This window comes from Chiloscyllium plagiosum, chromosome 11, assembly GCF_004010195.1.
Source record: "Chiloscyllium plagiosum isolate BGI_BamShark_2017 chromosome 11, ASM401019v2, whole genome shotgun sequence".
NCBI lineage: Eukaryota > Metazoa > Chordata > Chondrichthyes > Orectolobiformes > Hemiscylliidae > Chiloscyllium > Chiloscyllium plagiosum.
The window spans coordinates 82425735-82451445 of record NC_057720.1 but is presented as its reverse complement, the minus strand read 5'-3'; the positions used below and the strand labels follow the sequence as shown (position 1 = coordinate 82451445).

General features: G+C 42.6%; 1 protein-coding gene across 3 annotated transcripts in view; it reads right to left on the bottom strand.

Annotated features, from left to right (window-relative positions):
• The window catches only part of LOC122554628 (interferon-inducible protein AIM2-like), a 48861-nt gene extending 40185 nt beyond the window's left edge, over positions 1-8676 (bottom strand). Inside the window, exons 1-2 of one of the 3 annotated variants that reach the window (XM_043699951.1) lie at positions 8463-8676; positions 8085-8226 (exon numbers count right to left, since the gene is read on the bottom strand). The gene's annotated coding sequence lies outside the window, so the exon portion shown is untranslated. Of the gene's footprint in view, positions 1-8084; positions 8227-8318 lie in introns of all 3 variants that reach the window. The other 2 variants (XM_043699950.1, XM_043699949.1) reach the window with 2 other exon arrangements.
• Between the last annotated feature and the right edge of the window lie 17035 nt (positions 8677-25711).

The window sequence follows — 25711 nt, the reverse complement described above, 5'->3', positions numbered from 1 at the left end:
ATTCCAAACCAGATATAGGTGCACTTTCCTGGGTGTGCACTCTTCTGGATACCGGCCTATGAATTCTCTTATTCAGTTCAGGCCTAGTGGGATTATTTTGCTGCCTCGAGTCCGCATACCACTAGCAACTACAATGGCCTGCCGGCCCAGATCCTTAAGAAAATTTCAACCCTTTGACCGAGGCTTTGCTTTGTTTTAGGGTTTTGCTGTGGGCTGATCGGGGGTCCATCTGTTCAGGATACGTTTTGAATGAGGCTACACAATTGCCTTCACTCAAGTGGTGTCCCTCAAGCTCTGTCAGCCTGGCAAAGGTGTCCACTTCCCCCATCATACCTTGTAACTCATAAGCTCCATTTACTGCATTTTCTATCAAACAAAGCCAGTTGCAATGCCTGTTTAAAGTCCAGTTGGTTTTCAGCTAGTAAGCACTTTTGCATGTTGACAGTAATCCCACTATTGTCACCACTGAAATAACTCCACAAATGCCAGTATCCTGTCACAAAGTCACCTTTTAATTATACACGCAAAGTATATGACACTGACTCAGCTAGCACACAGCCAGTTCCAAGAGTGAACAGAACCCCTGATGTTACTGTTTATATCTGTCAGTGAGGGCTCCCTGATTGGATCAGACTAACAGTCCCAATCAGGGAATGCATATTCTTTGAGATCCACTGGCTGACATAGCTCCAATCAATACACTCAGCTCTAGAATTCAGTTCTTTTTGTAGAATTACAGGATGATTACAGCACAGAAAAAAGCCATTCGGCTGAATGAGCACTTTAAGACAGCCTTGCAAATTCTCTCTTTTTGTTCTTATTTCATTTCCTCTCAAAAGCCACAACTGACTTTATCTGAAACCATTCACTTGAGACACAATGGGCAACAGAAGCAGACCACAGAAAGCAGCAGCACACGGAGAAGATAAATTGAAGGGCACTGGAGAATGTTATTGAACAGTGAGATCTAGGGGTTCGGGTGCATAGTTTGCTGGAAGTTGCATCACAGGTAGACAAGGTGGTAAAGAAGGCACTTGGCCTCATTGCTCAGGCCACCAAGTTTAGGAGTTGGAACATCACATTGTGGTTGGTTAGGCCACTTTGAGTACTGTATACAGTTCTGTTCACCCAGCTAATGAACATGATAATCTGATAGCTAGACTCCAGGCTAGTGTGTTATCTGCTCCGTTTGAGTCTCTGGCTAAGAAATGTGAAGGCTTGGAGGCCCACTCCAGGTGGAATAATATTCAACTTGTAGGTTTACCAGAGGAATTCGAGGGTCCTCACCCCACAGAATTTATGGTTCAACTTATACAGGACTTGTTCAGACTTGAGGCTAAACCCATGTTCGATAGGGCTCATCGCATGCTGTGTGCTAAACCAAAAGAAGGGAAGCTACCTTGCCCGATGGTCGTCAAGGTGAACCAGTTTTGAGTGAGAAATCACATTCTAGGCCATGCTGGAGATGCTTTTCCCATTGTACATAATGGAAAGAGAGTACACATTTTTCCGGATTTCACCTCAACTGTGGCTAAGCGGGTGCGGCTTTTGCCAAGGTAAAAAAGAAGCTGCACTTATGTCCTAACGTTAAATTTGGTCTTCGTTATCCAGCAATATTACCTATCATCTTACTGAGCAGCCTAACTCATAGGTTTGATGACCCAGGTTGGGCTATGGACTTGGTGAATAAAAACCTTGAAAAGATTGCGGTTCCAGAGCCGGATTAATAGTTGGGCCTAACTAGGCTGATAGCTGGTATGCTGTGTTTACGGACTTGGATTTAGTATTCTTCTTATATTTGACTTCATTCACCAAGAGGTATTGGTTTTCTTACTCAAGATATTATTTTGTCGAAAGGTTGCTGTATTGGTACCAAAGCATGTAGAGTTTAAATATTTAAGTATATATAGTATATATTTTTACTACATTTTTTTCTTTGTAGTTTCTGTACAGTTGGCTTTTACATTCCTAGGTCGCCGTGTAGTTTCCTTGAGCTACAAAAGATGACAGGTTTTCTTTTTTACTATAGGGGAAGACAACACTCACCCATCTAGAGGATACTTTTGCTGGGAGAGGGAGGGGTTGGTGGAGTTTGTTTTGTTCTGATGGGGATGGGGAGGGGTGACACACACCTCACGTTTACAATTGTTTATCTATTATTGCATATTTGGGATTTTGCATGTGATTATTACATATGGCACAGTTTAATGCTTCACCACCTTTTGTAGGTGGGGGCATTAAATTTGCCAGTCTGAATTGCAGAGGCCTGAACAACCCAAATAAACGCTGTAAAGTTGTTTTTTATGCCATCTTAATGCTCATATGATTTATTTACGAGAAACTCACTTGAAAAATATAGACAGCCCTAAGTTGAAACGAGGTTGGGGATTGGACAAGTGTATTTTTCCTCTTCTTCTAACAGATCTTGAGGAGTTGCTATTCTTTGACATAAATCTATTCCTTTCATCCATGCTAAAACTATCTCTGACTCTACTGGCAGATTTATTATTATTGGACAGATTTTTCACATTGATGTAATTTTGGCTAATGTTTATACTTAAAATGGGACAATGACGCTTATTTCAACGGTTCCTTTCAATGTTACAGGATTTATCTTCACACCAACTAATCTTGGGTGGAGATTTTAATTGTTGTTCGAATCCTCACTTAGACCTCTCTTCCTCTGTTCTGAGTGCCCAGTCCAAATCTGCTAAAATAATTCAGACTTTTATGGAGGAGTTTAATGTTGTTAATTCCTGGCAGTTCTTTAATCCCTCTAAAAAGGAGTATTCTTTTTTTTTCCCACATGTCCACCACATATTGATTTCTTTTTGGTGGATGACAGACTGCTCACATTCCTTTCTGGTTGCAAATATGATTCAATTGCTTTATCAGACCATGCATCTGTCTCAATGATTGTTCGTTTTCAGAAGTTTCTTAATACACGCCCACCTTGGCATCTCAATACACACTTGTCCTTAGAGGAGGATTTTGTTAATTTTGTTTTAAATCTAACCACTGAGATACAAGATTAACAAAATTTTCCTCTAAGAACAAGCGCGTACTGAGATGCCAAGGTGGGCGTGTATTAAGAAACTTCTGAAAGCGAACACTCAGAGACAGATGGATGGTCTGAAAAAAAAAATCATATTTTCAGATTTTGTTAATTTTGTATCTCAGCAGTTAGATTTTTATTAAAAAATTAACAAAATCCCAGGTCTTACAGCTTCCTTGCTGTGGGAAACCCTGAAGGCACTCATCAGGGCTGAAATAATTTCTTATGCAGCCCACAAGAAGACTTATGAAAGAGAAATTGGCATGGTTAGCACAAGGTCTTTCTCAATTGGAGTCTCTTTATGCAATCTCCAAGTCTTCAGAAGTATATAAAGAACGCATATCACTACAGGCAGAGTATGATGTTGTAATGTCACAATACACCACCGAGATTTTACTTCACTCTTGGTCTAAATTTTCTCAACAAGGAGATAGAACAAGTAATTTGTTGGCAGATTCAGTTGCACCAAGTATCCTCATCTCAATTAATACCCCAATTAAGGCTAATTCAGTTGTCACATCAGACCCATTAGAAATCAACAAGGCTTTGAAGGAATTTTACATTTCACTTTATTCATCTGAATGTTCTTCAGCTATACTGCAGATTTTGATACCTTTTTTGATAAGATTAACCTTCCTACTATGTGGCAAAGGAATTGGAACAACCAATCACAGCAATAGAACTTGAGGCTGCAGGTAGATCACTACAAAGTTGTAAAAGTCCTGGTCTGGATGGTTTTCTGGTCGAGTTTTATAAAATGTTTTGGAAGAGGCTGGCTCTGCTTTTGGTAGATGTGTTTGTTGAAGCATTTAATTCTTCTTCAAACTTTAACTCAGGCATCAATTTCTTTGCTTTTAAAGAAAGGCAAAGATCCCTTATTGTGTGGTTCATATCGTCCTATAAGTCTGCTAAATGTTGACTTTAAATTATTGTCAAAGCTATTGGCCCGACCCTTGGACCATCCTTTCAACTATCATATCCTTGGATCAAATTGGATTTATTCACAACAGGCACTTCTTTTTTAATCTTAGGTGGGCAATTAACATTGTTTACAATTCTTGCCCATCCACTCTCCCTGAGGCATCACCGCAGATCGCTGTTAGGCCCAATAACTTGAATTCTGATTATTTCCACCTTTATCACTCCAAGATAAGGTTGTCCTTTGAGTCCACTGCTGTTAACCATTGTAATTGAACTCTGTCTATTGCTCTACGGACTCACCCTGATTTCTCTGGCGTTATTAGAAATGGTGTGGAGTCAAAGGTTGCCCTCTATGCAGATGACCTTTTGCTATTTGTCTTGAACTTATCTCTCTCTCCATTCCCACCACACTTTCAGTTTAGAATCTTTCAGTAAGATTTCTGGGTATAAATTGAATTTTAGCAAAAGTGAGATATTTGTTATCAATAGGCCTGGCAGGGAATACCCACTAGATAATTTACCATTTAAAATTGCCAACTCTGCTTTCGTTTATCTTGGTATACGTGTTGCAGGTACATTAGATAATTTGTACAGGAAACATTTTGAACCATTACTGGTATAAATTAAATGAGCAATGACTTCAAACGATGGTCTCTCCTTGATTTTCTTATTTATCTAAATGCATACCAATTTTTCTCCCTCTTTCCCTTTTCCATAGATAGTCTCATTCTTGAATTTATCTGGAATAAAAAACTCCTGGGTTATGTAAACAGTTGTTTCAGAGACCTAAGACACTAGGTGGAATGGTGCTGCTGAATATTTTGTTGTATTATTATTATGCTATTTATTATAACATTAGAAATTTGAACTATTGGCTCCAATATGAGAACCTTGATGCTCTCCCAAATTGGTTGACCATTGAGGCAAATTCCACCCATCCGGTAACATTGCATTCACCTCCTTTCTTCAACCTGTATTTACATGAACAATGTAATTGTTTTATCCTGTCTTAAAATCTTCAATTTGGACATCAGTTTGCCTTTCAGTCATTTTCCACTAAGACACCACTGTCGGCAAGCCATATTTTTTCCCCCATCTTTAATGGACAGTGCCTTTCCTGGTTGGTCTAAGTTAGGAATAAAAACTGTGAAAGATTTATGTTGATGGTATTTTTGCATCTTTTCAACAATTAGTTGATAAGTTTTCACTTCGTAAAAGCCACTGCTTTAGAACCATCCAAGTTGGCAGTTTTGTCCATGGTTCATTTCAGGTTTACCCCACCCTTCCTAATGATACTGATTTTGACATCTTTCTAGAACCGCTTCCTTAATTAAAAGGGGCCTATTTCAGCTATTTATTCAGACATTCATAAAGTATGCTCAGATTCTCTTGATTCTATTAAAGCTATTTTGGAGGCAGATCTGGAAGAGGTAATTCCAGGTGATGTGTGGAATGAGATTTGACAAAGGGTGCACAGATCATCTATCTTTACAAAATGGCATAGTGGCTCAGTGATTAGCACTGCTGCCTCACATCACCAAGGACCTGGATTCGATTCCTGCCTCGGGTGACAGTCTGTGTGGAGTTTGCACATTCTCCCCATGTCTGTGTGGGTTTGCTCCGGTTTACTCCCTCAATCCAAAGATGTGCAGGTCAGGTGAATTGGCCATGCTAGGTTGCCCATAGCTTTTCAAATTCCCTACAGTGTGGAAGCAGGCCCTTCAGCCCAACCAGTCCACACCAACCCTCCAAAGAGTAACCCACACAGACCCATTTCCCTCTGACTAATGCACCTAACACTATGAGCAATTTAGCATGGCCAATTCACCTAAGCTGCACATCTTTGGACTGTGGGCGGAAACCAGAGCACCCAGAGGAAACCCACGCAGACACGGGGAGAATGTGCAAACTCTACACAGACATTTGCCCGAGGCTGGGATCGAACCTGGGACCCTGGTGCTCTGAGGCAGCAGTGCTAACCACTGAGCCACTGTGCATTAATAAGGGGTAAATATAGGGTAGTGAATGGGTCTGGGTGCGTTTCTCCTCAGAGGGTCGGCGTGGACTTGTTGGACTGCAGGGCCTGTTCCTATACTGCAGGGAATCTAAAACACTGCACTAAATAAAACAAGCTTCTACACTGCACACACTACACTAAAACTAGACTTGCAAAAATATTTGAGGAGGTGTCTCCATCCTGTGATCAGTGTCAATAAACCCCAGCAAGTTATATGCACATTAGATTGGATTACTTACAGTGTGGAAACAGGCCCTTCGGCCCAACAAGTCCACACCGACCCGCCGAAGCGCAACCCACCCAAACCCATTCCCCCACATTTTATCCCTTCACCTAACACTATGGGCAATTTAGCACGGCCAATCCACCTAACCTGCACATTTTTGGACTGTGGGAGGAAACCACAGCACCTGGAGGAAACCCACGCAGACACGGGGAGAATGTGCAAACTCCACACAGACAGTTACCTGAGGCAGGAATTGAACCCGGGTCTCTGGCACTGAGGCAACAGTGCTAACCACTGTGCCGCCCACATGTTCTAACCTTGCCCTTCTTTAAGTAGATATTGGACTGATACCTTTGACATCTTATCCAAGGTAGCGGGTGAAAATCTTATTCCTAATGCTATTACTGCTTTGTTCGGGATGTCACCCTCTTTACCTAATCTTTCTTCCTCCAAAAAAAGACAAGATAGCATTCACTACCCTATTGGCCAGAAGATTGATATTGTTAAAATAGAAATCTCTAATTCCACCTATTCATGAACACTGGGTTAGAGATGCGCTATACTTTCTTAAGTTATCATTATCTGGCTCATCTAACAAATTTACAAAAATCTGGAATCATTTTCTTTCAATCTGTTGAGGGTATTGTCTTTTTAACTGCTCCAGACTGAGGTATCTTCTGTTGTGGTGATTTTTTCTTTTTCTTTTGCTAAAGCAGTTATCTTACAGCTGGTCTAATTTATTATGGTTTTTGTGCTTTGTATATGTTTATATTTATTAGAGTTTTTTTTTGTATTTTGGGGGAGGTATGTGCCATGGGGAGGGTGGTCAGGGTATTGCTTACAATTGGTTATTGCTTGTGATTGCACCTTGTTCTGCTGTCATTTTTTGGGAAAAATTAATAAAAGTTAAGAAAAAAAAGAACCTGAGCAGCAAAATTTTCACACAGAAGATGGTGCGTATGTGGAATGATCTGCAGAAGAACTGGTAGATGCAAATATGGTTACAACATATAAAGACATACATACAGGTACATGAATAGGAAAGATTTACAGGGATATGGAGCAAACACAGGCAAATGGGACTAGTTTAGTTTGGGAAACCCAGTTGGGTTTCTGTTGTATATGACACTAGTTAAAAGTCACACAACTCCAGGTTATAGTCCAATAGGTTTATTTGGAAGTGCAAGTTTTCGGAGCACTGCTCCTTCATCAGTTAGCTAGTGCAGGAGGATCAAAGGACACAGAATTTATAGCAAAACATCATAGTGTCTTACAACTGATGCGATATATTGAACAAACCTACATTGCTGTTAAGTCTTTCATCTTTTAGAAAGGGTTGCAAGTTTCAATTCATTAATACGTAAATCCCAGAATTTTACATATTAATGAATCAAAACCTGCAACTCTTTCTCAAAGACTTAACAGCAATCCAGGTTTGTTCATGATTTGGAGATGCTGGTGTTGGACTGGGGTGTACAAAGTTAAAAATCTCACAACACCAGGTTATAGTCCAACAGGTTTAATTGGAAGCACTAGCTTTTGGAGTGCTGCTCCTTCATCAGATGATTGTACAATCTTATACTCCGCAACCACCTGATTAAAGCTGTTGGACTATAACCTGTGTGGATTTTTAACTAGGTTTGTTCAATATATCACATCAATTGTATGACACTATGATCTTTTGCGATAAATTCTGTGTCTTATGATCCTGGCCCACTAGCTACCTGATGAAAGAGCAGGGCTCCAAAAGCTTGTACTTCCAAATAAACCTGTCGGACTATAATCTGATGTTGTGTGATTTTTAACTTTGTCCACCCCAGTACAACACCGGCATCTCCACACCATGTCTCCGACTCTGTACTTACCTGGAAAGACAGTCCACCGCAGGAGAAAAAAAAATTTTTTGCAGCCTTGCTCAATTTTCTTGGAGCCTTCTTTTCGATTCTCACCAACTCCTTTATTAGGTGATGGGATCACTCCACCAAGTTATTCACTGTAGACGAGTCTCTATGACAATGAAAATAAAATTGTGCAAATAATAATTCACATTACAATAGCATTTACTAGTTCTTTACTGAAAGGTGTGCATCCGCACTCACCCCTTTAGAATCCATTCTGCCCAAAATCCGCAACCTTAGTTTGCCCCTTTACAGCAAGCACCCGAGAACTTCTACTCCCTCAGCAACCTAATGGGAACTGCTTTTCCATCAATGTACCAGCCCCCACCTAATTCTTCATCATACCTATCTTTCTCTCCTGCTTCTTTTGTCGGTGCAAGAAAGGTGACCCGAAAAAGTGAGACCACCAACACGCTCGCTGCTGACAGGCTAGGCACCAGGGACGTCAACCTTGATTGGCCAAGCTCTTCGCTCCGTTCAAATTAGTCGGAGGGAACTTCTCTCATTGGCCGATCGTATTCCCCGCCCTCCTCAACCCAGTCAATTTTGGCGCCTCAGGAGTTCAGCTCTGCTTTGAAGAAGGGTTATTAGACTAGTTTAAAGTCAAAAATCACACAATACCAGGTTGTAATTGGAAGCACACTAGCTTTCGGAGCTCCTTCACGACTCGTTTACTCTTTCTCGCCAAAGATGCTGTCAGCAATTTTCTTGTTTTTGCATATCCAGCACCCGCAGTTCACTATGAAAACAAAACCAAAGATCTGCCGATGCTGGAAATCGAAACAAAAAACGTCTGGCAGGATCTGGGGAGAGAAAGAGTTAACATTTTGGAGCAATATCTGATTTGGATCCGCAGTTACCAGAGTCAGAACAATCTACCTACTTAGAGAGTCAGCATTTAGCAACGAGATAGGGAGTGGATAAAGTTAATACGTATCAGGACATTCACTCACTTGGAGATATGGAGCAGATAAAGAAAAAAGTGAATCCCAGACTGGGAGCATTCATTTATATAACGTCAGCAGGTGCAGCAGCAGTGTCCATCTACATGATTCGCGACAGAAATTCACCAAAGCTCGTTAGAGAGCAATGACCATTATTGTCTAGAGGAAAAAGGGGGCTGCAGATACATAGGAACACACCACCTGCAACATCCCCTCCAAACTACTGGCCATCCTGACTTGGAAACATATTGCCATCCCTTCTTTGTTGCTGGGTTAAAGTTCTGGCGCTCACTAACAGCATTTGGGGGCAGTTATATCACACATCCATTTGGTTCATGAAAACAGCTCAGCACCAATATCTCCAGAGCAACCTGGGATGGGCAGTAAATGCTGACCCATAAACACTGAATGAATGATTTAAAACATAATGGGATATACTTTACTCAGGTTATACTTTGAAAACTCCATCTTCTCACAGACTGAGTGTACCTAGAAGCATAAATGTAATTTTTATGCCAGCTTATCTATATTTTGGGCACGAGTGTCTCCACTCACAAGCTACAAGAGAAATATAAGCAATGTATATACCTCTTTACCTTATACTTCATCCTGTATTAAGGCATTCAACCCTGTCAACAGAACAAACTCCACAAGATGTTGGGGAAATTTGGCTGTCCATCAAATCTCCTAAATCTTATCCGCAACTTCCAGGACAACATGTGATGTATAATTTGATGGCTTCACTTCAACAGTTTGAGAGTGAAAAATAGAGCAAATAAGGCTTGTGCCATAGCCCACATTTTGATTGGCAGCTTCTGCTCCATGTTCCTGACCATTGCCTTCCCTGCAAATAAAACAGTAAGCACATAATAATAAGAGTATTTTGATTATACTTGTCAGTGAATTTATCTAATAAATAAGAGTACAGCTTGAGGTCCAGGTTTTGGAGCATGGCAACCTGATGTCGTCATGCAGTTAATCAATGAAGATAAGAGTTTCATGGGTAATATGCTTCAGGGAGCGACCACCCTGTAACCTCACAGAGTGCAAACTGAGAGGGACTGGGTAGTTGCCAGAGAATTAAAAAAAAAGATCAGGTAGTTCAGAAGATCCCTGCTTTCTAACCAACGTTTGGTTCTATATATAGAATGGGAAGAGGGTTCTCTTGGGGAATACAGCCAGAATTAAGATGACAGTAGTATAAATGCTCAACTGTACAGGAAGGAAGAAGGAAAGTCAGGAGACTGATAGGTTTGAAGATTAAACAATTTTGGAAGCAAATAGATGCTTGTGTGGTGACTAGGGCAACTAGCTGGTATGTTACATCCCTGATGCCAGGTTCAAAGATATTACCAAGTGGCTACAGAAAATTCTGGAGTGGGTGAACAGTTAGAGGTTATGGTTCATATTGGTAACAGTGATGTAATCAAAAAAAGAGGTTGAGGTTCTTGAAGTAGATTTTAAAGAGTTAGGAAAGAGATCAAGAAACAGGAGCTCAAAAGTAGCAATTTTAGCATTACGCCATATCATGAACTAGTGAGTGCAAAAGCAGAGCAGATGAATGCGCAATAGAGTCGACAACACTTTAGATTCTTGGTGCAGTGGGGCTAATTCTGGGAAGGTTGGATCTACACAGGCCTCAAGGGTTGTACCTCAGTAGGGTTGGAACCAATGTTATTCTGGAAATAAGGAGGGAAAGAAAAACAAGGAACCAAAGCCCTGATAGCTGGGAAATAGATTCTGTTGTTAAACATGTGATAACAGCACAACTGTATCTATGTGACTGAGCAGAGACGACACAGATTTATGAACAGGAAATGGTATTTGATACTAAAGCATAAATTTCTGGTGAAACGCAGCAAGTCTGACAGCATCTGTGGGAAGAAATCCATGGTAAAGTTTTGAGTCCAGTGACTCTTCATCAGAACTGATAGCAGCTAGGAAAAGAAGTGGTTTTTATACAGAGGTGAGGTTGAGGTGTAGCAGGGAGGCATGGGGGCAGGAGGAGGGCAGTGGTGAGCAGATAGATGGAGATGGAGTCCTGAGAGATCTATAAAGCGGATAAGTAAACAAGGAGATTATGGAGATGTTAGATCTTCTGCAATTGCATGAGAAGGTATCGGAGGTGTTGGGAATGGGGAAGGAGTGGATCAGAATACCAGGAAGGAATGGTCCCTGTGCAATGCTGACAAGGAAGGGAATGGAAATATGTGTCTGGTTGTGGCATTTTGTTGGAGGTGATGGAAATGGTTTACAATCCTTTGGTTGTGGAGGTTGGTAGAGTGGCAAGTGAGGTCCAGGGGGACTCTATCATTGTTGTGGGATGGAATATAGACATGAGGGCAGAAGTGTGGGAGGCTGATCAAACACAGCTTAGAACTCTGTCAACCATGGTATAGTGGAGAATTCACAGTTGAGGGAAAAGGTGGACATTTTTGACATCCTACTGTGGAAGGTGGCATTGCCAGAACAAGTGTAATGGAGATGTAGAAACTGGGAGAATGGGATGGAGTCCTTTCAGGAATCAGCGTGAGATTAGAGTTGAAGTACCTGTGGGAGCCAGTGCATTGTAATGGATGTTGGTGGCCAGGGTATCCTTAGAAATAGAAACAGAGATGTCGAGGAAGGGAAGGGGTGAATCAGAGATGGACCAAGTGAAGGTGAGGGCAGAGTGAAAATTGGAAGCAAAATTGATTAACTTCTCCAGTTCAGAACAAGAGGAAAGTAGCATCAAAGATGCCATTGATGTACTGGAGAAAGAGTAATGGGGAGGGAACCGAGTGGATTGGAACAAAGACAGTTTGATGTACCTGAAACAAAAACAGAAATTGCTGATGAAACTCAGTAGGTCTGGCAGCAGCTGTGGGAAGAAAGCAAAGTTAATACTTTGTGTCCGGTCGGGCAGAGGGTAGAGAGGATAGGTGAGAAGGAAGATGGACAGGTGGGACAGTTCAAGAGGGCGGTGCAGAGTTAGAGGGTTGGATCTGGGATAAGGTGGGAGGAGGGGAAATGAGGAAATTGGTGAAATCGACATTGATCCCGTGTGGTTGGAGGGTCCCAAGGCGGAGATGAAGTGTTTTTCCTCCAGGTGTCAGATAGCTGGAATTTGGCGACAGAGGAAACCTAGGACTTGCATGTCCTGGCAGAGTGGGATGGGGAGTTGAAGTGTTTGGCCACAGGGCGGTGGGGTTGTTTTGTGCGTGTGTCACAGAGATGCTCTCTGAAACATTCAGCAAGTTGGCATCCTGTCTCCCTAAGGTGGAGGAGACCACATCAAGAGCAACGGACACAGTAGATTATGTGTGTGGAGGAGCAGAGATTTCCCCTGCCATTTATCTCTTGCCCATCCCCCAACCCGCCACCAAACTGCAGCCCCCCCTCTCCTCACATTCCTGATTAAGAGCTTATGTTCGAAACATTGACTCCCCTGCTCCTTGGGGGCCGACCTGCTGTGCTTTTCCAGCACCACACTTTTTGACACTGATTTCCAGCATCCGCAGTCCTCATTTTCTCCCTATGGATTACTATTAACATTACTTTTACGCCATCACCTCCCCATAACGTTTGCTGCATTTCCCAAGAAAAGATTAAGCCCTTTTCTCAGTCACAACATCTGAAATACAATCTACATTAACTAAAATACTTGAATCAGTCAGGCAATTGCAATTTGAGCAGGTAATTTGAAGGACTATTCACCTGCAAGTGATATTCAGTCTTTCATCTATAGATGGAGCTATTGCTAGTCATCTGGTATTTTTCAATTCGATTTTCACAAAGGATGCTTATGTGATGAGTAAATGTTAAATCATTTTGAATACCAATATTCATGAGAATCCATGTACAAATTTACCAGAATCAGCCCCAAATGCACATGCACATTTTTCAATGCAGTGTTTGAACTAAGCAAGGAAAATCAACCAAGAGTTCCAAGACCCTACTCCAAAGAGAATATGGATAGTATGTGGAAGTGTGATTTCATTTAGTTGTAATTAGATTAGATTCCCTCCAGCGTGGAAACAGGCCATTTGGCCCAACATGTGTACACTAACCCTCCAAAGAGTAACTCACCCAGACCTATTTCCCTCTGACTAATGCACCTCATATTATGGTCAATTTAGCATGGTCAATCCACTTGGCTTGCACATCTTTGGATTGTAGGCGGAAACCGGAACATTCGGAGGAAACCCACACAGACACGGGGAGAATGTGCAAACTCCACACAGACAGTTGCCTAAGGCTGGAATTGAACCCAGGTCCCTAGCACTGTGAGGCAGCAATTCCAACCACTGAGCCACCATGCCACCTGTAATGCTTCACTTTGTGTGATATCTCCTGAGCCATTTATTATTGCAGAATTCAATTTACCAGGAGCAGGAGGAGACCACTTGGCTTGTCAAATCTCTTCCCCATATAATCAATTAGATCATGACAGTTCTGTATCTAAACTCCATCCATCTCCCCCAATTGGTTCTGTAAAACTTCATATGCTTACTCCACAAAAACCTATCAATTTTCATTTGAACTTTGTTAGTAATTGACCACCAGCCTCAACAACCTTTTAGTGGATAAAGCTTCAGATTTCCGCTACCTTTTTGATGAAGAAGAGTTGTTGGCTGTCAGTTCTGAACGGTTTGGTTTAAGGCTATATCTCATGTTTTCAACTCCCCTCGTGAAAGGAAATATGCTACAGGGGAAAGGAAGGGGTGTGGGATTAGCTGTGTTGCTCATGTGAAGAGTTAGCATAGACCACAACAAGTAAAATGGCCTTGGCTTGTGCAGCAACCATTCTATGATTCATTCCCTTATTCTATCCATCTTTTTGAATTCCTTAATTGTCTTAAGCACTTTACGTAACATCAGTATTAACATTATCAAGATTACAAGGTGTAATAAAATCATTGCATGGGATTGTAATAACAGAAAGGACATGCAGTGAGGGGGAAATTTTGTGGCAATTGTAGTGGAGAAAGTGAGGACTGTAGACGTTGGAGATTAGAGTCGAGAGTGTGGTGCTGGAAAAGCACAGCAGGTCAGGCAGCATCCGAGGAGCAGCAGAATCGATGTTTTAGGCATAAGCCTTTCATCAGGAATGAGGCTTGCGGGCCAGGGGGTTGAGAGATAAATGGGAGGCTGAGAGCTAAATGGGAGGTGGGTGGAGTTGGAGGGAAGGTAGCTGAGACTGCGATAGGTAGAAGGTGATAGGTCGGAGAGAGGGGTGAAGCAGATAGATGGGAAAGGTGATGGACAGGTCTAGAGGGCAGTGCTGAGTTAGAGGCTTGGGACTGGGATAATGTGGGGGGAGGGGAAATGAGGAAACTGTTGAAATCCACATTTATCCCATGTGGTTGCAGGGTCCCAAGGCAGGATATAAGGCGTTCTTCCTCCAGGCATTGGGTGGTTACAGTTTGGTAGTGGTGGAGGCCCAGGACCTGCATGTCCTTGATGGAGTGGGAGGGGGATTTGAAGTGTTCAGCCACTGGGCGGTGGGGTTGGTTGGTGCGGGTGTCCCAGAGATGTTCTCAGAAACAATCTGCAAGTAGGATTCCTGTCTCCCCGACGTGGAGGAGACTTCATCGGGTGCAATGGATACAGTATATGACGTTGGTAGAGGTACAAGTCAATTTCTGTTGAATGTGGAAGGATCGTTTGGGACCCTGGACGGAGATGAGGGGAGTGGTGTGGGCGCAGATCTTTCACTTCCTGTGGTGGCAGGGAAAAGTGCCAGGAGTGGGGTGTGGGCTGGTGGGGGGGCATGGATCTGATGAGGGAGTTGCGGAGGGAATGGTCTCTATGGAACACTGATAGGGGTGGGGAGGGGAAAATATCTCTGGTATCTGCCGGCTGCGGTGGATCCTGCGGTGGTAGGGGTGGCAGTCATTCCTCCCAGCAATTGTGGCGGCGTGGGTGGAAGTGACGTCATCGTTCACCTGGGTGGTCGTGGAATGAGCAGCCACGTGGCTAATGGCATCTGAGCAGTTCCAGAGGCCAGGGGAAGGTTCTGAAACGTTCAAGGAAACCCGTGTATTGAGATAAGTGCATGAAAGTTTGTTTAACATATGCTCTTTTATGTCCATCGTGATATATTTCTCTCCTCACCGCTATCAGCGTTCCAGATAGACCATTCCCTCCGTGTCTCCCTCACCCGCCACCAGCCCACATCCCACTCCTGGCAGTTTTCCCTGCCACCGCAGGAAGTGCAAAGCCTGCGCCCACACCACTCCCTTCACCTCCGTCAAAGGCCTCAAAGGATCCTTCCACATCCTACAGAAATTGACCTGTACATCTACCAATGCCATCTACTGTATCCGTTACACGCGATGTGGTCTTGTCTACAGCAGCGAGACAGGATGCCTACTTGCGGATCGTTTCAGAGAACATCTCTGTGACACCCGCACCAACCAACCCCACCGCCCAGTGGCTGAACACTTCAATTCCCCCTCCCCCTCTGTCAAGGACATGCAGGTCCTGGGCCTCTTCCATCGCCAAACCATTACCAACCGATGCCTGGAGGAAGAACGCCTCATATTCCGCCTTGGGACCCTGCAACCACATGGGATAAATGTGCATTTTAACAGTTTCCTCATTTCCCCTCTCCCAGAATTACCCAGTCCCAAGCCTCCAACTCGGCATTGCCCTCCTGACGTCCATCACCTTTCCCATCTGTCTGCTCCACCCCCCGACCTATCACCTTCTCCCTCACCTTCATCTACATATTGCAGTCTCAGCTACCTTCTCCCCAACCTCACCCCCCTCTCCCATTTATCTCTCAGACCCCTGGCCCACAAGCCTCATTCCTGATGAAGGGCTTATGCCCGAAATGTCAATTCTCCAGCTCCTCGGATGCTGCCTGACCTGCTGTGTTTTTCCAGCATGCCAATTGTAGTGCTCTTGCTTTTAAATCCAAATATTGAGGACTCGAATTTCCACTTGAAGGTCTTGGTTGTCCATCTAGTGCAGGACTCAGGGAGTTTCAGAAATATTGTCTATTAGAGGCAATGATTAACACTTCAATTTGATGAAGATAAGCGGAGCAATTCCCCTTGTATCTCAATTAACATCCATGAATACCCACGTAAAAACCCACAAAATCAGATTCTGTGCTGAACTGTTTTGAAGATCAATATATCCTTCCTGAGTGGTGCTACACAGAACAGAATGCTGTATTCCAGAGTAGAGTTGGCTGAGGGTGCGACCTTAGAGATTTATAAAATTATGAGGGGCATGGATAGGATAAATAGACAAGGTCTTTTCCCTGGGATGGGGGCGTCCAGAACTAGAGGCATAGGTTTAGGGTGAGACGGGAAAGACATAAAAGGGATCTCAGGGTCAACTTTTTCACATAGAGGGTGGTGAGTATGAGAGGGAATGAGCAGCCAGAGGAAGTTGTGGAGGCTGGTATAATTACAGTATTTAAAAGGTATCTAGATGGATATATGAATAGGAAAGGTTTAGAGGGATATCGGCAAGTGCCGGCAAATGGGACTAGATTAGGTTAGGATATCTAGTCGGCATGGACGAGTTGAACTGAAGGGTCTGTTTCCGTGCTGTACATCTCTATGACTCTAATGTAGTTTAATCAAAGATTTATATAATTGAAAAACAGTGGTTATTATTCAACTAGCCTTTCAAATTATGGTGTAAGCATGTGCAAAATATATTTCTTAAATATAAATCCACCCCAAGATTTTTGGTCAAAAAATCTGTAATTTTTTATTTACTTTATGTAAAGGTGGATCCTAATTTTAAGAGGTCAAAGCCCAAAGAAAATTCAGAAACAAAGAATGATACGATCACACAAAAAAAACCTCAATTCTTTGTTCATTAAAAAAAATGTCTTCAGCTTGCCTTCGGTTCCTAATTGTCAATTTGGACAGGAAGAATGTGGATCAGTTTTAATGTTTTTAATTCTTTCATGTGATAAGGGTGTAACTGGCTAGGCTGGCATTTATTGCCCATCCCTTATTTCCCTGAAGAAGGAAGTGGTAAGCTGCCTTCTTGAACTGCTGTAGTCCTTATGAGGTAGCAACACCAGGAATGTTGATAGGGTGAGAGTTTCAGGTTTTTGAACCAGTGACAGTGAAGGAACGGTGATATGGTTCCAAGACAGAATGGGAAATGACTTGGAGGGGAACTTGAAGTTGGTAGCATTTCCATTTATCTACTATCCTTGTCTTCTAGAGGTCATGGTTTGGAAGGTTCTATCAGATGAGCATTGCTGAGATATTTTAGTACATTCTGAAGATGGTACACATGTAGGCGCCAGTGTGCATTGGTGGGATGATAGTGAATAGCGAATGTAAATGTGAACTAAGTGGGATGATTTCCCTGGATTTTGTTGAGCTGTGCCCATCCAAACAAAATTGAGAGTATTCATCACGCCCCTGACTTGATTCTTGTTGATGTGGACAAGCATTGGAGAGACAATTACACACTGCAGAATTCCTAGCCTGTAATCTGCTCTTGTATCCACTGTATTTATATGGCTAGTCCAGTTCAGTTTCTGGTCAAGGGTAACCTGCAGCAATTTGATAGTTGGGTATTCATTGATGGTAACACTTTTGAATATCAAGGTATGATGGAGATATTCTCCCTTTTTGGTCTAAGTCATTGGTACTTGTGTGGTGTGAATTCTGTTTGCCATTTATCAGTCCAGGCCTTAATGTTGTCTAGGACGTTTTGCATATAGACACTGACTGCTTCAGTATCTGAGGAGTTGAGAATAATGCTAAACACTGTGTACTCATCAGTGAACCTCCTCATTCTGACTTCTTGATGAATTCCTGCAGCAATGCCCTTTGGCTGACATGATTGTCCTCCAGCAATCACAATCATCTTCCTTTGCTCTAGATAAGACTCGAACCAGCAGACAGCTTACATCCCCCCACCAATTCCCAATGACACCAGTTTTGTTAGGGCTCCAGATGCCTTAGTTAGTCAATGCTACCATGATGTCAAGAGCAGTCACTCTCACCTCACCTCTGGAGTTCAGATCATTTGTCCATGCTTAGATCAACGTTGTAATAAGATTAGGAGTTGAGTGGCCCTGGCAGAACCAAAAGAGAGAATCATCAAGCAGATTATTCATTTACAAGAACCACTTCATAGCACAGTTGACAACTCTATCCATTACTTTACTGATGATGAAAAGTAGATTGATGGGTTGTAATTGGCTATGTTGGATTTGTTCTGTTTCATGTGGACTGGACATAACCAGGCAATTTTCCATATTGTTCGGGAAGGGGCCATATTGGACCTGGTGTTGGGGAATGGGCCTGGTCTGGACAAAGAGGAGAGTGGTCCTAAAGGAAGAGTGCTAAATAGGGGGAAGGCCAACAATTGCAAAGTTTGGCAAGAGCTGGGGAAAGTGGATTTGGAGCAGCTGTTTGAGTGTAAATCCACATTTGTTTTGTGGGAGGCCTTTAAAGAGAGGTTGATTAGAGTGCAGGAGAGACATATTCCTGTGAAAATGAGGGATAGAAACTGCAAGCTTAGGGAACCCTGGATGACAGGTGAATTTATGAGACTAGTTAAGAGAAAAAAGGAAGCATACATAAGGTCTAAGTGACCAAAAAAGATTGAAGCTTTGGAAGAATATTGGGCAAGTAGTACCAATCTACAATGAGGAATTAAGAGGGCTAAAAGGGGTCATGAAATATCTTTAGCAAACAGGGTTAATAAAAATCTCAAAGCCTTTTATTTGTATATAAGGAGCAAGAAGGTAACTAGAGAAAGATTTGGCCCACTCAAGGACAAAGGAGGGAAGTTATGCATGGAGTCAGAGAAAATGGGTGAGTTCTTTAATGAGTACTTTGCGTCGGTATTCACCAAGATGTGTGACATGACGGATGTTGAGGTTAGGGATAAATGTTTGTTTATTCTAGGTCAAGTTAGCGCCAGGAGGGAGGAAGTGTTCAGTAGTCTAAAAGTCATTAAGGTGGATAAGTCCCCATGTCCGGATGGGATCTATCCCAGACTACTGAGGGAAGTGAGAGAGGAAACAGCTCAGGCCTTAACAGATATCTTTGCTGCATCTTAAACATGAGTGAGGTCCTAGAGGACGGGAGAATTGCTAAGAAGGGTAGCAAGGGATAATCCAGGTAATCGTAGATTGGTGAGCCTGATGTCAGTGGTGGGGAAGCTGCTGGAGAAGATACTGAGGGATAAAATCTATTTATATTTGGAAGAAAATGGGCTGATCAGTAATAGGCAGCAGGTTATGTGCAGGGAAGGTCATGTCTTACCAACTTAATAGAATTCTTTGAGGTAGTGACTATTGATTGATGAGGAAAGTGCTGTAGATGTCATATACATGGACTTCAGTAAGGCATTTGATAAGGTTCCCCATTGTAGGCTGATGGAGAAAGTGAAGTCACATGGTGTCCAGGGTGTACAAGCTAGATGGATAGATAACTGGCTGGGCAGCAGGAGACAGAGAAGTAGTAGTGGAATAGAGTTTCTCAAAATGGAGAACTGTGACCGGTGATGTTTCACAGGGATCTGTGCTGGGACCACTGTTGTTTGTGATGTACATAAATGGAGGAAGGTATAGCTGGTCTCATTAGCAAGTTTGCAGATGACACTAAGATTGGTGGATTAGCAGATAGTGAAGGGGACTGTCAGATAATTCAGCAGAATATAGATAGATTGAAGAGTTGGGTGGTGAAATGGAGGATGGAGTTCAATGCAGGCAAATGAGAGGTGATGCATTTTGGAAGATCCAATTCAAGTCTGAACTGTACGGTAAATGGAATATCCTGGGGAAAATTGATATACAGAGATATCTGGGTGTTCAGGTCCATTGTATCCTGAAGGTGGCTATGCAGGTCAATACAGTGGTCAAGAAGGCATACGGCACACTTTCCTTCAAAATAGAAACAAAGAGTTGCAACAGTGTGGAAACAGGCCCTTTGGCTTAACAAGTCCACACGACCCTCCGTATTTCCCTACCCTATTCCTCTACATTTACTCCTGACTAATGCACCTAACCAACACATCCCTGAACACTATGAGAAATTTAGCATGGCCGATTCACCTAAACTGCACATCTTTGGATTGTGGGAGGAAACTAGAGCATGTGAAGGAAACCCATGCAGACACAGGGAGAATGTGCAAACTCACACAGATTGTTGCTGGAGGCTGGAATCTAAACCTGGTCCCTGGCACTGTGAGACAACAATGCTAACCACTGAGCCACTGTGCTGCCCCATCGGGCAGAGTATTGAGTACAAGAGTTGGCTGGTCATGTTACAGTTATATAGGACTTTGGTTCAGCCACATTTGGAATACTGCGAACTGTTCTGGTCGCCACACTACCATGCTTTGGAGAGGGTGCAGAGGAGGTTCACCAGGATATTGCTTGGCATGGAGGGCGCTAGCTATGAAGAGACGTTGAGTAGATTGAGATTATTTTCATTAGACAGAGGTTGGAGGGGACCTGATTGAAGTTTACAAAATCATGAGAGGTATAGACAGGGTGGATAGCAAGAAACTTTTTTTCCCAGAATGCAAAGGAGTTGGAAATAGCTGTTGTTTTAATGTTCTCTGTTGGACTTAAAGAATAAAATTATTAATTTTTACTTTAAATTGTAACATCTGGGATAGTTCTTTGCCTCTCAAAATTTAACAGATTACAGCATGAGGTGGGCTTCTCTGTTTGTCAGGTTTAAATTAGCAGAGGGGTTTACCCCATGTCGTAACAGGGGACTCCAGTACTTTTTCCCAGAATGGAGGTCACGAGTTCAAGGTGAGAAGGGAAATGTTTAAGGGAGATATGCGTGGAAAGTTCCAGTGTTTAACTGGAAGAGGTGGTAGAATTGGGCACGATAGCGTCATTTAAGATGTATCTCGACAGATATATGAATGGGTAAGGGAGCAGAGGGATACAGGTCCTTAGGAAATAGGCGATAGGTTAAGATAGAGTTTCTGGATCGGTGCAGGCTTGGAGGGCTGAAGAGCCCGTTCCTGTGCTGTAATTTTCTTTGTTCTTGTTCTTGTACCAAGATGGTAGCTAAGTCCTTTAGGAGTCGATTAGCTTAGTCAGTAGTGAAGCTGCTAAATCACTCTTGGTGATCAACTTTGAAGTCCCCACCCAGAGTACATTCTTAGCCCTAGCCACCCTTGGTGCTTACTTTCAGTGGTGTTCAACATAGAGAAGTACATATTCATTAGGTGAGGGGGGAGTTGGTGCCAAGGGTAGTAGTCAACAGGAGGTTTCCTCGCCCAACTTTGATCTAATGCCATGAGACATCATGAGCCCAGAGTAAACATTGAAGACCCTTAGGTCAACTTCCTTCCAGTAGATACCACTGTACCACCACCTCTGGATGGGTCTGTCTTGCCAGTTGGATAGAACATACTTAAATACGTGGTATCAGACTTTTCAAATGTCAGGCTGTTGCTTGACCAGTCTATAGGAGATTTATCCAAATTTTGGCCCAAGCCCCCAGAAGTCAGTAAAGAGTACTTCAGAGAGTTGACAGGGCTGGATTTGCATTGTCATCTTTGGTGTCTGCTTGAGGCTCGTTTATTTCTCTGTACTTTGTATTGGTTTTGGTACTGACTGACTGTGAAGAGTCCTTCTGAGGGAAATTGCTGTGGATTTGGAGTCAGATGTAGGAAACCAGGTAAAAACAATGAATTTCCTTCATTAAAGAGCATTAGTGAAACAGATGGGTTTTTATGATCTTTGACAATGGATACATAGTGACCAATTGTTTGAGGAGTGACCTTATAGCGGTTTGTAAAATCATAAGGGGCATGGATAGAGTGAATAGCTAAGGTATTTTTCCTAGGGTGGGGGATTCCAAAACTAGAGGGCATAGGTTTAAGGTGAGATGAGAAAGATTTAGAAAGGACATGAAGGGTAACCTTTTCACGCAGAGGATGTGCATGCATGGAATGAGCTGTCATAGGAAATGGTGGTGGTGGGTACAATTACAACATTTAAAAGGCATCTGGATGGGGACATGAATAAGAAGGGATTAGAATGATATGGGCCGTATGGTGGCAAATGGGACTAGATCAGTGGGGATGTCTGGTCAGTGCAGACAGGTTGGACTGAAGGGTCCACTTCTGCGTTGTATGTCTCTATGACTAATTCAAATTTCACCATTTGTCATGATGAAATTAAAACCTATGTCACCAAAATATTAAATTGGGGCTCTAGATTACTGGCCCAGTGACATTATCATTAAGTAATAGCTCCCTCAATATTTGAAAATAAAATAAAAGTGAATGGCTGGAGCATTTGTCCTTAATGTTACCCTCAACTATCCTAGGGAGATAATAGGAGAGAATCAGGCTTTGCCAACTGGGCATTGCAAATGCTGATTTGGTGCATTCCCCCTGCCCCAAGGTCCAAATCAATGTCAGGGGCTATGGTTTGTTTTGAGAATCACATTAAATGTACAGGATTGCTGTGTTTTGTGGACAGTAAGGCCCTGAGAGATAATACCAGTGTAAACATCATCCCCTTAACTTTCTGCCTGAAACATTCACCTCAAAATATTGATTTTTAAATAAACATATAAAGTACTTTTGCATCACTAGTTTTCAGTGCTTTCTGTATTTGGACCCCTAAGTCTCTCAAGCCATCTGCTTCTCACTACTTAGAATGTACCCTGATCAATCTTTCTCAAGTCCAAAGTGGATGACTTCACAGTTTTGCCCACTCACCTAATCTATGTTTGTCTGTTTGTATATTTCTCTTTTCATCTGCATTCATTAGTGCCTCCTAATTTAAGTATCTGGAAACTTTGATATATAAGTTAGTATTCTTTCATCCAAATCATTGATATTTGTAGTGAATAACTGTGATTGTAACACATATCCTTGGAAAACACTGAGTTATATTCAGCCAATCAAACCAATACTTTGCTCCATACCTTGTAAACAATTCACTGCCTATGTTGAAAGGTTGCCTCCAAGTTCAAGTCCTTTCACATTTTCTATGTTTTCTGTGGAAAATGTTCCATCTATTACAATAAAGGTACTTCAAATAAATCAACAGCTCTTATCCTTGGGATTTGAAGTATGTTAAATAAATGCAAGTTTAGTTTGTGAATAGCACAGCCCTGATTTAACCATTGTAAAAGTGAGTTACTAGTATATACGTTTAATCACTAATACAGAAATATGTTCCTTAGTTGTCTTAAACAGTAGTTTGGGGGAGTGTGTGAGGTAAAGAGGGATGTCCTTGGGCCAATATTTCCTTGTTAGTCTGCAGCACCATAGGCCCTTAGGATCAGAAAGGTGATTTCTGGGGTTTTAGAAAAACTTGATTCTCATGGCATTTATAGGAGCATTGCTGGCATGTATAATCCATCACTAATTGTCATTGAGAAGGTAGATGGTGGTGAGCTGCTTCGTAGACCACTGCAGACGATCCATTTGGTTGAGCTGTTGCTAGGAAGCTCCAGAATTTTGACCCAGTGATATATTTCTAAGTCAGGATGGTGAGTGATCTGGAGGGGAACTTGCAGGGGGGTGGCGTTCCCAGGGATCTGCTGCTCCTGTCCCTCCAGGTAAAGCTTCAATCCAATTCCAGATTAAAAATAAATCTCAAACATCACGTTCTCAAAAAGATGCCAAATCGGAGTTTACCAATATGGATTGGGAAGGAAAAGCAAGTTTAAAAGGAGCCGTGTCTTCAGCGACTTGCTCTAATTTTCTCCACTGTTTTGACGAATGGCATTGTTAGAAATGGGGAAAAGTGTTGTTTTTGCAGATATAGAAAAAGCATACAGAAAAGGGGTACAGCAAGAGAACTATTAACTCTGCAGGTGTTTAGGGAAGAGTAGCTCTACTTTTCAGTGCATAATTATGGATAATTAAGTACTAACTTTAATGTAGATTTATTAAAGAAAATAATTCCTTTTACCTTAATGTTTAAAACAACAGCTTCAGCAAAAAGCTAAGATTACTGAAACATATAAGCGAAGCATGAAAAAAGATACATTATTAAGGTGTATGTACAAGAATGGAATGTACCTATGGATAATGAAAGAAGTTACGAAGGGGAACTTCGAGATAAGAGTTTAGCCTTATGACAGCACGTGCAAGGGGGAAATTGCCAACTCGGAAAGAGAGGGGCAATGGGCGTGGAGCATAGATGGGTAGAGGCGAAATAGTAAGAGAGGTTGGGTAATTAGGAGTCTGGAGAGATGACCTCACTCAGCTCAAAGGGTATAGCTGGACACTAACCTAAATTCTAATTTGCTTTCATTTGCTTATGCAATTGAAGCCCTTACTTGCAAGTTCGTAATAAATTGTCTTGTTTCCAGCTTTGGTGGTCTGGTCTAAATTTTATTGATTTTTGTTTCTAACAGATTTGGGGGCTCGTTCCGGGATCCCAAGCTCCGGTTGCTCGGCACTCTTGGAGAAACGGAGAAGGTGCACCTCGCTGATTTCGGTGATCTCTAGTTTCCCCCTTGTTGCTGAGGCGGCTTTGGCCGAGCGAGATCTGGACTGAGAGACCCTGGAAACAAGACGGGTTGAGAAGCGGCGGGTTCGGTCGGGTAACTCTTGTGCACAGGACCCGGGTAAGAAAAAGGTTTTGAATAAGTACTATCCGGGCGACCGGGGTAGACAACGGTATTTGCTGCTATCACCACGGGACAGGGAGCACTGACACACGGCGGGTCGAGTAACTCTTTTATACACAAAACCCGGGTAAGATATATTTGTATATCTCCGGGCGACCGGGGCAAGCAATGGTTTTTGCTGCAGTTGCCGTGGACTGGCGTGCGGCGGGTTTCGTTGGGTAATTTTTGTGTACAGAAGACCCGGGTAAGATATATTTGTATATCTCCAGGCGACCGGGGCCGTGGGACATTTGGTCAGGACAACTCTTGTGTATAGTGTATACAAGACCCGGGCAACCGGGGTGAGCAGTGATAGTTGTCTGCATAAGCAACAGTGGTTGCTGGGTAAGCAACAGTGGTTGCTGCCGGGTATTGCCGCGGGACAGAGCGCATTCGACCAGGTAACTCTTGTGCACAGACCAAGGTATGAAAAGGGACCTTTAAGTATTACCTTGGTGGTCAGGACGACCTTGATGGTCGGGGCGACGTATGTAAAGTACGGGAAATTGGCAACTTTTAAAATAAAGTGTTTAATTGGCTAGATTAATCTGATGAGTAAGGTGTCTACCTGATTCGATCACCCAGCCTTAGACCGGTTGTTAAGAGGGGAAATCCCCCACGCGAAGGTCAGGATCCTGAAGTGGGTGTGGAAGAAGGTGACACCAGACCTCAGTAAAGTTAATTTAATTACATAAAGAAACGGCTGAGTATTAAAATGGGAAATAAGAATAGTTGTTTAAGTATCGAAGGGGACATGAGAGGGATGTCCGAGGACCACATCCCAATGAACAGTCCTTTAGGAAAAATGTTAAGAGATTGGAAGTACAATTCTCGGACGCGAGGAAAGGATAAAAAACAAATGATAAAATGTCAATGAAAAACAGCCTTACAGTCAGGAGGAATCAGATTATGCTTCCTGTCCGAAGGGCTAGTAGTTGAAGGGCTACTGAGGGTGCACTTCGTAACTAACTTATGGCCAGACGTCCAGAAAAATATTCAAAAGCTAGAGGAGTCGTTGCGGGAAACTCAAAGTGTCTGTGAGACATGGTGTCTGTGTGTGTGTGTGAGA